The 15857-nt window shown below is 35.7% G+C and overlaps 1 protein-coding gene across 5 annotated transcripts in view; it reads left to right on the top strand.

Moving 5' to 3' along the window:
• The window catches only part of LOC131430485 (ras-specific guanine nucleotide-releasing factor 2-like), a 499968-nt gene extending 484404 nt beyond the window's left edge, over positions 1-15564 (top strand). For all 5 annotated transcript variants that reach the window (XM_058595510.1, XM_058595512.1, XM_058595511.1 and 2 more), the window contains one exon: positions 13696-15564. The gene's annotated coding sequence lies outside the window, so the exon portion shown is untranslated. The remainder of the gene's footprint in view (positions 1-13695) is intronic.
• The last annotated feature ends 293 nt before the right edge of the window (positions 15565-15857 follow it).

Here is a 15857-nt window from a genome sequence, read left to right as displayed (position 1 = left end):
GAAATTTTCTCGAATAACCCTGGATAGTAAATCGGTAATATTTGAATGTTTTCTTGTTCTCAGATGTACTTTAGAAGGAGAATCTATACCTGCTGGATTAACCAGACCGTTTTATATTTAGGTAACTGGTTAAAATATGTGATGCAATATATATTATCATTTAGATAAATCGTCCAGCTCACACCTTTGTAGGGGTATGAGGCGGAACCATCATCATCAAAGTACTTTTTGGCCCTCCCCCCCCCTCGACATTTTATGGAACATAAGCACCTGCGCAAAGTAGTAAATGTTTATTTCATTTGTAGTATTTTTTTAGTTCGCTAGTTCCACCTTATTGATTGTAAAAATGTAATGACGTGAATATTAAAAAAAAAACAAATATTGACCCTTCCATTTAGCAAGTGTTAGTAACGATTTTTAAAACCTTGCTTTTGCATTCGTTTTCGTTTTCATCGATTTTTTTTTCAATTTTTCCTTCAATTTGGTCAATCGATATTTTTGCAATTAAAGCCGTTTTTTTTCAAATATTTGCGGATTTTTTGGTGAGTTTGGTCAATTTTGGAGAGCTTATATTATTTTGTAAAATTTTTGTCAATATTTTCTAACATTTGACACTACTTTTTTTGCAAATTTGTTGTCATTTTTGGTCTTTTTTTTTGTCAATTTGTTTTGTCAATTTGTGGTAATTTTTTTTTGTCATTTTTTAAAATAATTTTTTGTTTTTTTGTTATTTTTTAAAATTATATACAAAAATGTTCTTTGTCAAATTTATAAACATTTCAGGTCAATTTTTTGCATACATTATTTTATTTGACTGTGTCGTATTTTCGTAATTTTAGTCAACATAGTTTTAGTCAATTCTTTGATAGTTTTAGTCAACCGGGGTTCTGATCCGCTGCTGAACTGTAGTTACAGGGTACCGGTCCAGGATTAAGTTTTCAAATTTGGATAACGAAATCAGCTGAGAAATTGAATTCAATTGCACTTCTAGAATTGTATGAATTTTGGAACCGAATTTCAGACTTGCTTTTCCTACTCTAAACTCTAAACTTAAAACCAGGACTGGAATGGAATGCATTTTCGCCCTGAATTCTGGAAATACATCCTTATTTTCGACTCAAATATTGGTTCAGAGTTCTGAACCTGAATTCGGAAACTGTATTCTAAATCTAATTTCTGGACAGAAATTTAGGAACTGAATTCTGGTCTGAACATCAATTTCAGCTCCAAATTTCAGTTTTAAATTTGAGATCCAAAGTCCAGGTATAGAAACAAGATCCAGAATTCGATTCCAAAATCACGGCTTAGAATGATGTTCTGAAATTCAGTTTCATTTCCAAGTTTCTGGTACTCGATTTTGGCCTTTAATTCTTGATGAGGAATGAGGATATGAAAGAAAAAATAAAACTGAATTTCAGAACTGAACCTTAGAATTGAGTTTTGGAGCAGAATACTGGTCTGAACTTTATGAGTTCGCAATCAAATTTTTACTTTCTTTATTAATCAAGCATTTTAAACAAATTGATCGCGAATTGCTAATTATATCTCCGATGATGAGCAGAAAATAAAATATGCATCTGTTGAACAAAACAAGAGATTTTCACGATCAAAAACTTATCATTCTCCCAGAGAATAATTTGTCGAAAGGCGCTTTTTAGTAAATCACGACGAATACAAGTAAAAAAGCCAAGAAAAGCGTTCAAAAAATGTCTATTTAGAATCTATCAGACTGCAAACCTTCACTTAACTGTTTATTTTTTATTTGAAAATTTCAACAGATAACTAATTCTAATAGTTCTGTTTATAAACATTCATAGCCTGCAAAAGGGCTGATTTGTAGAATTTTCACGACCGTTATTCACTTTTCGGTGCATTTTGCTCCAATGCACACGATCAGCAGCGCGATGACACAATCGCTCTTGTTTGAAGCGAAACTCGCACTACGAACATCCCGCAGCAGAACTGCTCACTGTGCGGATTGAGTCAAGGAAGGAATTTTCTTTTGTATGTTTTCGTTTGCAGCTTTTTCACTATTTGGCGGTCCTAACAGCTTGCAAAATAGCAACATACTGAATTTCGATGTTGATTGTTTCATTTCCGATTTGCATACTTCAACGAATGAAACTATCAGAACACTTTCAGAAGGACGAAATTGAAAAATTTTCTCCTTTTCTGAATACTAGAATTGAACGCAAAGTAGCAAAATAATGTTTTTATTTTCACTCGTTTGTTGCAAAGTTCGCAAAGCGAACGGTGCACTAAAATTAGTATTCTCACTTCTGATTTGAATTGTTCATCAGATATGCAATCAGTCGGTGTTGAACAGTAAAAAAATGCTTAGTTTTTCATCCTCAAATTCATGCAAGGTGCACATACCCATTTTCAACGTTATATTACGTTTCGTCTTTGACTCATCAGTGCGCTGCAGCTAACGTTTAGCCGCCAGGTCGCACTAGCTATCCATTTTCAGAGAATTCTACTGTTTCAATAAACGCTACTTAGAGACCATTCAAACTAGAGATGGTCGGGTATCGGGTATTTTACCCGAAACCCGACCCGTACCCGTACCCGACGGGTTTTTGGTCGGGTACGGGTAAAAAATTTTATTTTCAATCGGGTACGGGTCGGGTACGGGTAAAAAAAATTTACTGCCTACTCGGGTACGGGTCGGGTCGGGTAAAAAAATTTACTACTCACTCGGGTACGGGTCGGGTACGGGTAAATTTTTTTTTCTGATCGATTACCCGACCATTTGTACTTCACATAAATATGTTTACACGTTGACGAGAATTTTTTATTGCAAAACAGTTGTTCCGAAAAATAAACAATTTGATTCAAGGAGTTTTGACATTCGCGCCTAGAACCAAACCTGAAAACTGGCATCTTTTTCCAGAAAAAACATTTCTTTTCTTCATTTAAAAAAAACGATCAATCATAGTTACGTGAAAAGTTATGTGAATATTTTCCACCCTACTTTTTTATAACATATTTAATAAGATACACTGCCTTAGCTCTAAGATGATCCAGTAAAAATTATTTGATTAATATATAAAATGTAGTGTAGTACTCATATCACATTCAGATACCAGAAAACTGTTATTTTAAATATTGGTTGGAGATTTTCAAAATTTACATATAAATCATTAGGATTCTACCCATAAAAACATGAACATTTATTTCAGAAAATCTGCACAGAAGTTCTTCTTATTCTTCACTTCTGGGTGGTGTCACCTCACTTGAAATGACACCGATTGATGGCACAGCAAGTTGAGCTATATTGCCAGTTCGATGTCAACATTTCATAAGGGCACATAAACCAATGAGAGTTTCTCTTTGTTTACTTTCGCTTTTGTGGATATCTGCTTAATTTTCACGTGTACCTACAAAGTATTCGTGTAGGATGAAAGATAATATCTCCATGTTTCAAACATTACCAAATATGTAACGAACGTTTGTATAATAACGCAGATATAGTCGAAAGAGAAAGTAAACAAAGAAAATCTGTCAATTGTTTTTAGGCCCTTTTGAAATGTTGACGTCGAGTTAGTTTACGTTTCTTTTCACTGAAAATCTCGATGCGTGACAGTCGCAAAAGTACGGGTGAAAATCTTTTCACGCGAAATGCTCAAATTTTCACCGTGTTCACTCGTTGAGGGTTCCAAGGGAGGTGGAATAGAAGTTCAATGGCTGTAAAAACCACCAGCTCCCGTTAACATCGTTGGTGTGGGTTTGTGAAGCTTACAAAACGGGCATATTTGACAGATTAATTTAAATCAAAATCATAATTCATTTTGCTTTGTAATAAAAAAAATGTAACCAACAAAAATTTCTCACAAATGTTCAAACTACTTACACTTGAAGGACTCACAGTTCACCATTTTCCAAATTGAATTTTTCACACCGGGAATACACGTGAATTATTTGATGTTTGGTCAATTCACGTAAACGAAACGATGATACTCTATTAATTTTAGGGGATGTTCGTGATTTTTCAAGTGATTCTAATGTGAATTTTTATTTGTGTGTCAAGATAATGAGCACGCTTACTTGTGGTTCTAAAGAATTAGATCAAAAGTCGCACTGTTTCGTAAAAACCATACCTACCCAAAATTGAATACAACGGGTATTACGACATTTTGGATCAATAAGCTTCTCGAAAAATTTGAGTAGATATTACTCCCTTTTGTTGACATTTGTAAATGAGTATAAAGTACCAAAGACATTGGAAATCTATTCATGCTGCACAGTGTATTTATATGTTCAAATGTAAACAAGCATTTTAATGTATTTTACTTACAAACTAGAGCCTGATACGCTCTATCTAGCTCGCTATCTAAAACACTTTATTTTTTCCTTCCTGAATTTTGGTAAACTTTTTACTACTCATTCGGGTCGGGTACGGGTACAGGTAATTTTTAATCGGGTACGGGTCGGGTACGGGTAAATTTTTTTATTTTTTATCGGGTACGGGTCGGGTACGGGTAATTTTTTTTTATTATTGATCGGGTACGGGTCGGGTACGGTTAATTTTTTAAATTTTTAATCGGGTACGGGTCGGGTACGGGTAATTTTTTTTGCTGATCACTCGGGTACGGGTCGGGTTCGGGTATAAGAATTTCTATACCCGACCATCTCTAATTCAAACCTCTATAAACCGCTCCGAATGGTCTACAATCGTAAGTAAAGGTTTTCCTAACGTTGTTGAACCACAGTTTTGGATAACTGAGAAAAGTGTTTCGCGAATAGCGGTAACTTCACGTCTGCTTAGCGGTCCAAATTGAACTGCTGAGTTTTGTATTAAGCAGTTCAATTTGAACTGCTCTGCTTTGACGATTCTAAGACGAAACGTAAAGAAATGATAGATACTTCTGCAACTTAATAATTGTACCTCATAACATTTTTGGTTCGAGGAAAATACTTCATTAATTCCCTCTGGTAAATCAATCATTAATATGTATGATAATCCATGAACGGAGACACACCGGGTGTGCATGCTGCCATCTACGCAAGAAAGTGGAACTATGGCCAGCATTATTCAACTGGTGCTTCAGTCAATGACAAATATGTGGCTCCTTTCATCAAGCCTAACGGTAGAGAAACAACAACTAGTTCTTCTGTAAGCATATCTACTGTTGTACATTCGCAGTGTGAGTTTCGTTTCAAACAAAAATTATTGCGTCATCTTGCTTCTGGTCGTTTGCATTGGAGGAAAAGAAAACTAAAAATCGAAAAGTATGGGGAACATTATACAAAATCTGCCGTTCTAATGACTCTAAATGTTATCAAAAGACTATTAAAGTTACTATCGCAAATTAGCTCGAGAAAAACGTTCCGAACAGTGTTTATTATCGTAGACAATACCACAATTATCGTAGAAATAAATCCCAAGCATTTTGATAATTTCTTTCAATTAAGTATGCATGAAAATGAACTAATCGACATCAGAATTCTATATTTTGCTATTTTTGTAGCCGTTGGGACCGCCCATTTGTGAAAAACTATAAACAAAATCGCGGAAAAAGGAAATCTCTTAAGCAAAATTAGTTTAGTTCGAAATTGGTCGGCAGTGTGAACAGACGTGTTGTGGTTCTTTCGCATAGCCAAATTCACTTCAAGCAAGCGCGTCATACAGCTTCTGGTCGTTTGCACTGGAGTAAAACGAAAACGAAAAGTGGACAACGATGGGGAACATTGTACAAAAGCAGCCATTCTAATGGCTCTAAATGTTGTCTAAAGAACTATTAATATTACTTTCCTAGCAAATCTAAGGTAAAAATCAACTGTTTAGTGCAAATCTAGAATGATTTGATAGGTTGCGCATTTTTTGCCGGGCGAAATTCGCAACAAACGGATGCAAATAAAGCCAGCCAACGGCATATCAATATCGTAGAAAATGCCACCTTCTGAAAGCCTGAAATAAATTCCGCAATTACAACATTCAACCGCTGATCGTTTGCGTACGTGTAACAGAAAAAAAAACATTTAGTCAACCCGAAAAATGAAAAATGATAATCCGAAATGAATTAATCAACCTTGAAATTCTATATGTTGTTATTTTTGTAGCTGTTAGAACCGCTCTTTTCAATTTTTGATCCATTACGTTCATTGTTCGCTTCGTTTGCAGTGCGGCTTTCGCTTCAAACAAGTGCGGAAAATTCATCAAAGTAAGAACACAATAGAGAGAATACATATAAAAATCAACAGTTATAGGGGCCATAAATGATAGTGTAATAATCCGCAATTACAGTCGAATCATTTAGTTCCAAATCATTTTCAGTGTCTGCACATAGAATCTAGCTAAGAGGTAATTGGATTTCCTCATATATATTAATTTGATTTTATAAAATCGAATTTTAATCAGAATAAGTGTCGTCACAAATACATACGACGTCCAACTTTTTGGGTGCCACCACTCGGTGCAGAACGATAGCACTGTACAGAAGGGCACACAAGCAAGTGGCAGATTTGCTTTGTGCGCCGTTTGCCGAACGAGAGACAACCGATTTGTTCAGCATTTCACTCACGGAAATAATTGTTAATTGTGTTGATAGTTGGAGAAATGGTAACATTCGGTTCTTTTCAGAATCCAATCAAAAATTTTACAAAGATCAAATGAGATTTTACTTGAAATGGATAATTTATTAGTAGAACAATGTACCGAAATAAATGTAAGTTTTTAAAGTGATGCCCTTGTCGACAGCAGTCCTACGTCAATCTTGCAGTTATCTCTCTAACATTACCTACTACATGTTTTTTAACGCGATACTGCTTCGCATGCCTACTGTGATAGAATGTTAGTTTGGATGCAGGAGCGCGTTACAGTACGAATAATATAAAATGTAAATGTAGGTAAACAGACTACAGTAATAAAAAGTGGCAGCTAGGGGTTTCTAGTAATTCTGCTACTTTTCTATAGAGAAAGGTAAAATGTGACAGAGCAATTAAATTGCGTGTATTGTTTCGGTGAAAAATAGTTTAACTTGAGCGGCGGAATAACAGATGGAATAAATTTTACCCGTATAAATGTCGATGTTCCAATGCGCAAATTAAACCAGGAACATGCTCCATTGAAAATAAACTACCGAGCATCGAGTGGAAATATGTGATAAATATAATATCATATCTATGCAACGCAATTTCAAACAAAAACAATACAACACGGATATTCGAAACAAGAACACGAGATATTGCACTTGATTTATAGTTTTTGCATTCCCCCTTCATTGCACCGCGATGCAATATGATGGAAATGAGAAATGGTGAAATTCGAAAGCACCATCCAGAGTCAAATTGGCTGCAGTGGTTGATTAGACGAGACTGTTTTATTTTTCTCTACAATTCGCTTCCGCTCATTCGAAAACAACACGGAATTTGCCGTTTCAATTAAAAGGAAAATACCCGGAAGAGCAAATAGAAACAACTCCGAGGAATTCCATTCCATTCATTCCAAGAGTAATTGGCTAATTTGGATCAACGAGTACAGCACTTTCCAGCTCGACGGTACATCGGCAAATTGATCCGGGAATCGATACCCTCTTCCAGCAACGACTTCGATTTACTTCGGCAAATAGAGAACCTCAATCACCCAACAAATGAGTCAACATGAAGAGCTTAGAAGGATTTTGTACGCAAAAGAAAACATTTGCTTGATTTCCTCCGTCTGCGTCTTTGTATGGATCTAACACGACCCTCCCAGTTTGTGATGTGGTTTGTGATTTCGATGCCACTTTTCTCTCGATGCCGGCTCAACATTCTCATTGAGTAATCTCGTCACGTATGCGGAAACAGAAGCTCCCTACAGGCTTTGACACTTGACTGTATGGGTACTTTCGGGGTGCGAAGGTTGTTGAATCCAATTAAGTTGTCTCACAGTGTCAAACTTTCTAATCTAACCGAAACACTTCCGGACCCGGTTTGACAGTGGAATGTTTGCTCCGAGCTTCGAGATTCTTCGGCAATCAACTCGAACATTATTTTGAAAAACTAAATTTATTAGAGCAATTTTCCGTACGGAATCCGTTCCGGTATTCGTCCTGAATAAGAAGATTAACTAGTAGAATGCAAAAGGCTTCAGTTCGTTGCTTAATAAAGCTTGGTTCATTTAATATCTGGACCCACCGTTTATTTTACCGAAACACTCCTTGTAATCGAACCGAGAATGTTTTATGAGCAGTTTATTTTGAAATGAAATGCGATTCTAAAAATTAGTTTTGGTCACCCACTTCGGACAGTCGGCGGATTGGTCAGATAAAAAAAAATGTCACGAAATGGTTGAAATGACTTCAAATTATTGTTTTCAAACAATTCCGTGAGCAGAATAAAGTTCGAATTTATGAAAGCTGATATGCTCTCTCATATGCCGCTAGCACACCTTCAGTGTTGGGAATCGAACATCTTTGACAGTGGTTTATTTACACTTCAGCACAGAACCATTGGTGCAAGTTGGAACGAGACTTACATTCCTACTTTAAATGACGTCAATTCTCTGCATAGAGTAGCACAGCCGATTGGTGGAGAAGGGAAAATATCTTCTAAATTTATAGGTCATATTAGTAGATGGTCATGCAAATTTACTTTGGCTATACTGGTTTCGGATTCAGGTTCCGGAAGTAGTGGTCTGAAATTCGAAAAACGAAACTCATATAAATTTCTCAGAAATAAAATAAAGATAATAGTACTGTGCGTTCATGTGAAGTAAGACCATTTCAGAAATGTAGAAATAAACGTTATGGATCTTCTTGCAATAATATTTACGCTCATTTTCCTTCAAAATTAGATCCAAGTTTTCGTTTCGATGAGATATGTCATCTTGCAAATCATTTCGAATCATTTCCTAATTTTTACATTTCCAGTAGATTCTGCAAATAAATTATTCTTCAATATGGATGGATGGATGCTAAAACTCTTGTAACGTTTTTTAACACCTATAACTTAAAAAAAGTTACACACGTAACACACAAGATATACAAAAGAGTAAAAAATGTAACGCCTCGTAACGCTTGCACTTTTTGAAAATGTAACACATGTAACGTTTTGTAACACCTAATACTTACAACCTATAACTTACTAAGGAGTGTATCGATAAGTAGTTAGCAACATTCAAACAGTTATTACTCAGAAATGGCTTAATTTTTTGCAGCGTGTTTTGCGGTGACATATTTGTTTACATGTCAATAACAGCTGCGCAATCGATTGGTTTCGGTACGGTTTATCGTTTCAATGATGAGTCGAATTGATCCGGAAACGCGAAAGAAAATTCTGCACACTTGGTGCTCAGAAAGTGGTGTCACGTACAACGAAATTGCTAAACCGGGTGAAAGTGCACCACATCAGTGTCAAAAATACTATCGAGAAGTTCGGTAAGACCCTTTCCATGAAGGATTTGCCCCGATCCGGTAGGAAAACGGGTCCCAGCCAGCCCGGTCGGGACTTAAAGGTGGTTGAGTACATCAGGAAAAACCCATCGGCGTCGACGCGGGATTTGGCCAAGCAGTTCAACACAAGCATCGGGTTAATTCAACGGATCAATGTTCGGAACTCCCTGAAAACGTACAAGAAACAGAAGGTGCCGAAAAAATCCCTGGTACAGCAAATTCAGGCCAAAACAAGAGCGCGAAAACTGTATAACCGGATTCTACAGAATAAAGACGGATGCATCCTGATCGACGACGAAACCTACGCCAAGGAAGAATCTCGAGCTCTGCCCGGACCGCAATATTATACGAAATCGGTGTACCAGGACCTGGACGACGCTGACACCACGGTGGCGATGGAAAAGTTTGGGCAGAATTGTAAATCTGGTCTGGCAAGCAATTTGTACCTGTGGTTTGCAGTCGTCGATTTTCTTCACGAAGGGCACAATTAAGGCAAAGGTGTACGAGGAAGAATGTTCGAAGAAGAGAATGCTGCCACTGTACAGAAAGTATAAGGCTCCTCCTTCCTTCTGGCCGGATTTGGTTTCAGCCCACTACGCCAACTCCGTTCTACAGTGGTTGTCAAAAAATAATGTACAGTTCGTGGAAAAGGACATCAACCCACCGAACTGCCCGGATTTTCGGCCAATTGAAAGGTATTGAGCAATTGTCAAGCGGCACTTTCGGAAGGAAGGTACAGTGTCCCAAAACAAGCAGAAGTTAAAAAAAACTGGACAGCTGCCACCAGGAAAGTCACAAAAGTAACTGTGCAGAATTTAATGAAGAATGTCTAGTCCAAAGTGCGAGCGTTTCACAGAAACTAGGATTTTCTTCAATATTATCAGTGATATGCATAAAAATGTAAATTTTCTACTATACATCGAAAACTGATGTCAAAATATGTTGTTTTTCGCTTTTTTATTCAATAATTATTGTTGCTACCTACTTTTCGATACACTCCTTAAACCAATACTTATTTAACAAATGTAATGCTTCATAACGCCGCTAACGTACCAACAAATGTATTCCTTGCAAATCAACACGAGTAACGCAAGTGACGCTCCATAACGTCATAACTTACATGAATTAACCCATGTAACGCTTTGTATTGTTATTAATTTACAAAAAAACGTGTCGTAACACCTAAATCGTAACGTCTATAACTTACAAAAATGTAACGCATGTAACGCTTCGTAACGTTTATGACTTACTAAAAAGTAACGCATGCAACACTTCATAATTCTTTAAACACGCAAAAAAGTAACGTATGTAGCGCTTAGTAACGCCTATAACTCACAAAAAAGTAATGCATGTAAAGTTTCGCAATACATAAAACGTAACGTCTATAGTTTAAAAGGAAGTTACACATGTAACGTTTATTACTTACTAAAATGTAACGCTTCTTAACGCCAATAAATTACAAAAAAGTAACGCATGTAAATTACAAATAGTAACGCATGAAACGCCTAAATCTCGCAAAAAACTAATGCATATAACGCGGCATTACGCCAAAATCTTATACAGGGTAACACACGTAACGTTTCGTAATGCCTGTAATTTACAAAAAGTAACGCTACTCAAATTATAAAAAATAACGCATTTAACACTTATAGCTTTCAAATCAGTAATGCTTGATACTCTTCGTAACGCATGACTCACAAAAAGTAACGCTTGTAACGTGTCGTAATGCTTATGGCTCATAAAAAAGAACGTTTCGTAACGCCTGTAACTTACTAAATAGTAACGCATTTAACGCTTCGTAACGTTTATGATTCACAAAAATGTAACGCATGTAACGCTTCGTAACAAATATAACGTAAGGTTTATAACCTACAAAAAGTAACATATATAACGGATGAATGTAACGCCTCTTAACGGTTGTGGCTCACAAAACTGTAACAGTAAGCTTAGGAACTCCTATAACTCACAAAAAAGTAACTCGTGTAACGCTTCGTAACACATAAAACGTAACGTCTATAGTTTACAAGAAAGTTACGCATGTAACGTTTATAACTTACTGTAATGTAACGCGTCTCAACGCCAATAAATTATAAAAAAGTAACGCATGTAAATAACTAGTAAATCTCACAAAAACTAATGCATGTAACGCGGCGTAACGCCAAAATCATATACAGAGTAACACATGTAACGTTTCGTAATGCCTGTAATACACAAAAAGTAGCACTACTCAAAATATAAAAAAATATCGCATTTAACACTTATAGCTTTCAAATGAGTAACGCTTGATACACTTGATATGCTTATGACTCATAAAAAAGAACGTATGTAACGGTTCGTAACGTCTGTAACTTACTAAAAAGTAACGCATGTAACATGTTACGCAAGTAACGCTCCGTAACTCCGATAACTCACGAAAACGTAACGCATTTAACGCTTCGTAACGTTTATGATTCACAAAAATGTAACGCATGTAACGCTTCGTAACGTATATAACTCACAAAAACGTAACACATGTAACGCTTCATAACAGCTTAAACTAACAAAAAAGTAACACTTTGTGACACTCCATAACGCCTATACCTTACTCAAAAGTAACGGATTTAACGATTCGTAACGCCCAAAATTTATAAATAATAACGCATTAAACGCTTGTAACATTCAAATGAAAAACGCTTGTAAAGTTTCGTAACGTCATAAATTTAAAAAAATAACGCATATAACGCTACGTAAACCCTTTAAATTCCCAAAAGTAACGCTTCATAACGTTCTGTAATGCCTATAACTTACAAAAATATATTTTTAACGCTTTAACGCTTTGTAATGCTTATTACGCATGTAACGCTTCAAAACACTTTTAATTTAAAAAAGGGCAACGCTTTGTTATGCTCCATAACGTCTATAACTTACTCAACAGTAACGCTTCGTAACAATCATAACGTAACGTCTATAGCTTACAAAAAACAGTAACGCATACAACACTTCGTAACGACTATAACTTACTGAAATGTAACGCATTTAACGCATTTAACGCATTTAACGCATTCAACGCTTCGTAGCGCCTATTACTCACAATCAAGTAACATATTTAGCGCTTCGTAACACCCACAATTTATAAAAAATTGATCTCTGTAACCTGCAAATGACTAACGTTTGTTGCGCTCCGTAACGTCATAGTTCACAAAAAAGTAACGCATGTAACGCTTCGTAATGCCTACAACATACCAAAAAGTAAAGCGTGTAACATTTCGAAACGCCTATAACGTTATAACTTACAAAAAAGTAACGCATGTTACGCTTCGTTACGCTTATAACTTACAAAAACGTAACGCATGTAACGCTTCGTAACACCAATAACTTAGTAAAAAGTGACGCATGTTACGCTTCGTAACGTTTATAACTAACTAAAGGCAACGCAAATAACGCTTCGTAACGCCTTAAAATTTCCAAAAATAACGTTTCGTAACGCTTATGACTTACTAAAATGTAACGCATTTCATGTTTCGTAACGCCTATTACTCAAAAATGAAACGCATGTAATGCTTCGTTACGCCTGTAACTTACAAAACAGTCACGTTTGTAACGCTTCGTAACGCTTGTAACTTACTTAATAGTAACTCATGTAACGCCTTAAAAGCCTATAACTCATAAAAAAGTAAAACATGAAACGCATCGTAACATTTATAAGTTACTAAAAAGTAACGCATTTAATGCTTTGTAACAACTATAACTTACAAAAGAACGACGTGTATAACACTTCGTAACGACAATAACTTCCTTAAACGTAACGCATCGTAACTCGTTTACCGCAAGAGTCGTAACGGTTTTTAACATTCATAATTTCCACAAAATAATGCATGCGATTTGTAACCCTCAATTTAAGAAAACTATCGTATGCAACGCTTTCTAGATATGATCAGTATCTAACGGGGGAGTGGATTGAAAAAGTGACATGCGAGTGTAATTATGTAACAGAAAAACCGCGAAAACGTTACCGCAGAGACGGGACTCGAATCCGCAGCTAACTCCTAAAGCGGAGAAATTGTTTTACCAATTAAACTACCCTGCATTTTAAAACCACATGAAGAGTAAGTCCAACTGACTAGACGGAAACCGGGCATACTTCGCTGTAGCGGTTTATGATGAACTGCTGAGTGGTCTGACAGTACAACATAAACTGTTTAGCTCTAACATGTCAAAGACGAAACATAAAGTATGAACGTTACTTAGTTTATCGTTTATGTCATATTTATCTATTTTAATTTCACATCAATTCTTCTAAATGTATATACTCTAATATGCTATTATGGTCTTGTATTTCCAGATATACGAATGGATGGATGCATTGGAAAGTTGCTTTTTTCCAGTCCAGAGAAATATTGTAGTACAGAATTTTCTCATCTTTTCCTAATCCTGTTTGAAAGAAAAAAACAAAAATCTTGAAATGCATAATGACAGATACGTATAAAGGTAAATTTTGCAGCTAATCAAGATTCAAATAATGCATCATATTTACTATAAAGAAGATACACAAATTAACACAAATCTCCTCCTATGCCTTTGAATGTACACGAGTAACTCAATTAAAATAATAAATCTACTAAGAGAAATGTTCTAGAAGTATGTTTTCTTGTAAAATCAAATTAAGCAGTAACGAGTTATGCTGGTCATAACGCAACGTCACTTATGAATATTTGTTCTAGATGATAAATAAAAACTGAAGCGTTTTTGGTGGGAAAAACAAACACAAACACACCCGTAAAGACAAGTAGAAACACAATTGAATGTGTGTGTGTAGGGGAAGGGGAAAAACCACCCGACTTTGGAACTTGCAGCCGAAAAAGGGCAGAAAAATTAAAGATGTACAACCGTAGTCATACGTATGATGTTCGGGTGATTAGTAGAGCATTTTTCCATATACAAACAAATTAACCTCTACATATCTCCAATCGACTTGAATTATATACCAAAAAAAAAAACAATCTAAACCGAAATTTAATGTTAACCTGTTTGTTAGTCTTGCCAGAAAGTCAAATCAAATTATCGGCAATATAGTAGAGATATAGAAGAAAAAAAAACACGTGATAAATTTCGAAGGTAAATAAAAAAATAACAAAACAAAACTGTTAACATACTTCAAACCTTCTTATGACTTTCAGAACCGAGTAAAAACCGGAACAGTAAGTAATCATATTTCGATTTTTTTACTATCACTTTTCGCGCTCACTGTTGGCTGTTGGTTGTTGGGTTATTGTGCAAATAACGATGATGTGACAGTGTTTAGTTAGTTGGAAATGTGTCACTCAAATGAAAGAAAAATTGCCGCCGATACAAATTTTCCACGAGTGAAATCAGTAACAGGGGAAGGCATTTAAATCATGAAGAAAAATTTGAGTACAGGAGCTTAGCTTGAAGTCGATCGCCGAAACCGATTGTGATGTAATAACCCGTAACTATGTTTGTACCAAACTCAGATAATATAAATATCCGAACAAGCTCTGATAAGTAATACTTTAGCTAAAACAGCACTCCTATTTATCGTATCGAATCCGTTGGACTGATTCAAAACAATCCATAACAGAAACCACGAGGGTCCCTTTTACCTGTTAACTAACTATCTGTTGAAATGTTAATCGAGAAAAAAAACAAGCATAGTTTAGGCACAGTGTGCGGAAAAACATATTTTTATGAAATCTTGTAGCATATTTAACATAAGCAAAACAAAAAAAAAAAAACATTTGCAGCTACCAAAGTGACAAACATTGGAACCTTTAACCCCATTTTCAAATAGATCAAACAAACAAACACATATAGAAAAGAAGAAAAAGAAAATAAACTACTCAATCAAACCGTTGTGACTATTTTAATACCTTAGAAAGTCGATCAATTTGAAGAAGAAAAAAAATAATATAAAAACAAACAAACATAAACTGAACAAAGCCACAGAATGGCGTTTGCAGAATCCGATAATCACGTTCAATCAAATCCAAATACAATCAATTTTATAGTAATACGCTCCCAGGGCGTTAAGATTTGCTCAACATTCGTTCACTAACATGTCCAAAGGATAATAATGCCAAAGATTATCGTAAAACTCCATTCTCTAAATTAACGCAATCTGTTTGGTCAGAACTTGAAAAAACCAAAAATGCTATACTAAATAAAATTCCTTCCTTCTGAATTGAAACCAAAAGTTGAGATAGAGGTTGCGGTTTTTTTTCACAAATCCGAAAAATGCCCCTGTCGACTACGAGTGGTTTTAGTTCTCCAACAACGAGAAGCAAAGCGGTGGTTTTTCTTGATATCTCTTCTGGTTTATGGTTTTAGCCAGGGCCGGCGAAAAAGGTTGGTACGGTGGGTAGTACTGCTTCCATACTTCAAACGCATTATTAACTCCTAACGCATTAATTACTAAAAACTTTTGTTGGTACTTCCTTTTCAAAATAGTCGACGTTAATTATACCTCAAGCATCTAAAAACTGACGC

The sequence above is a fragment of the Malaya genurostris genome, chromosome 2 (assembly GCF_030247185.1).
Source record: "Malaya genurostris strain Urasoe2022 chromosome 2, Malgen_1.1, whole genome shotgun sequence".
Lineage (NCBI taxonomy): Eukaryota > Metazoa > Arthropoda > Insecta > Diptera > Culicidae > Malaya > Malaya genurostris.
This window is presented reverse-complemented; position numbering and strand designations above follow the sequence as displayed.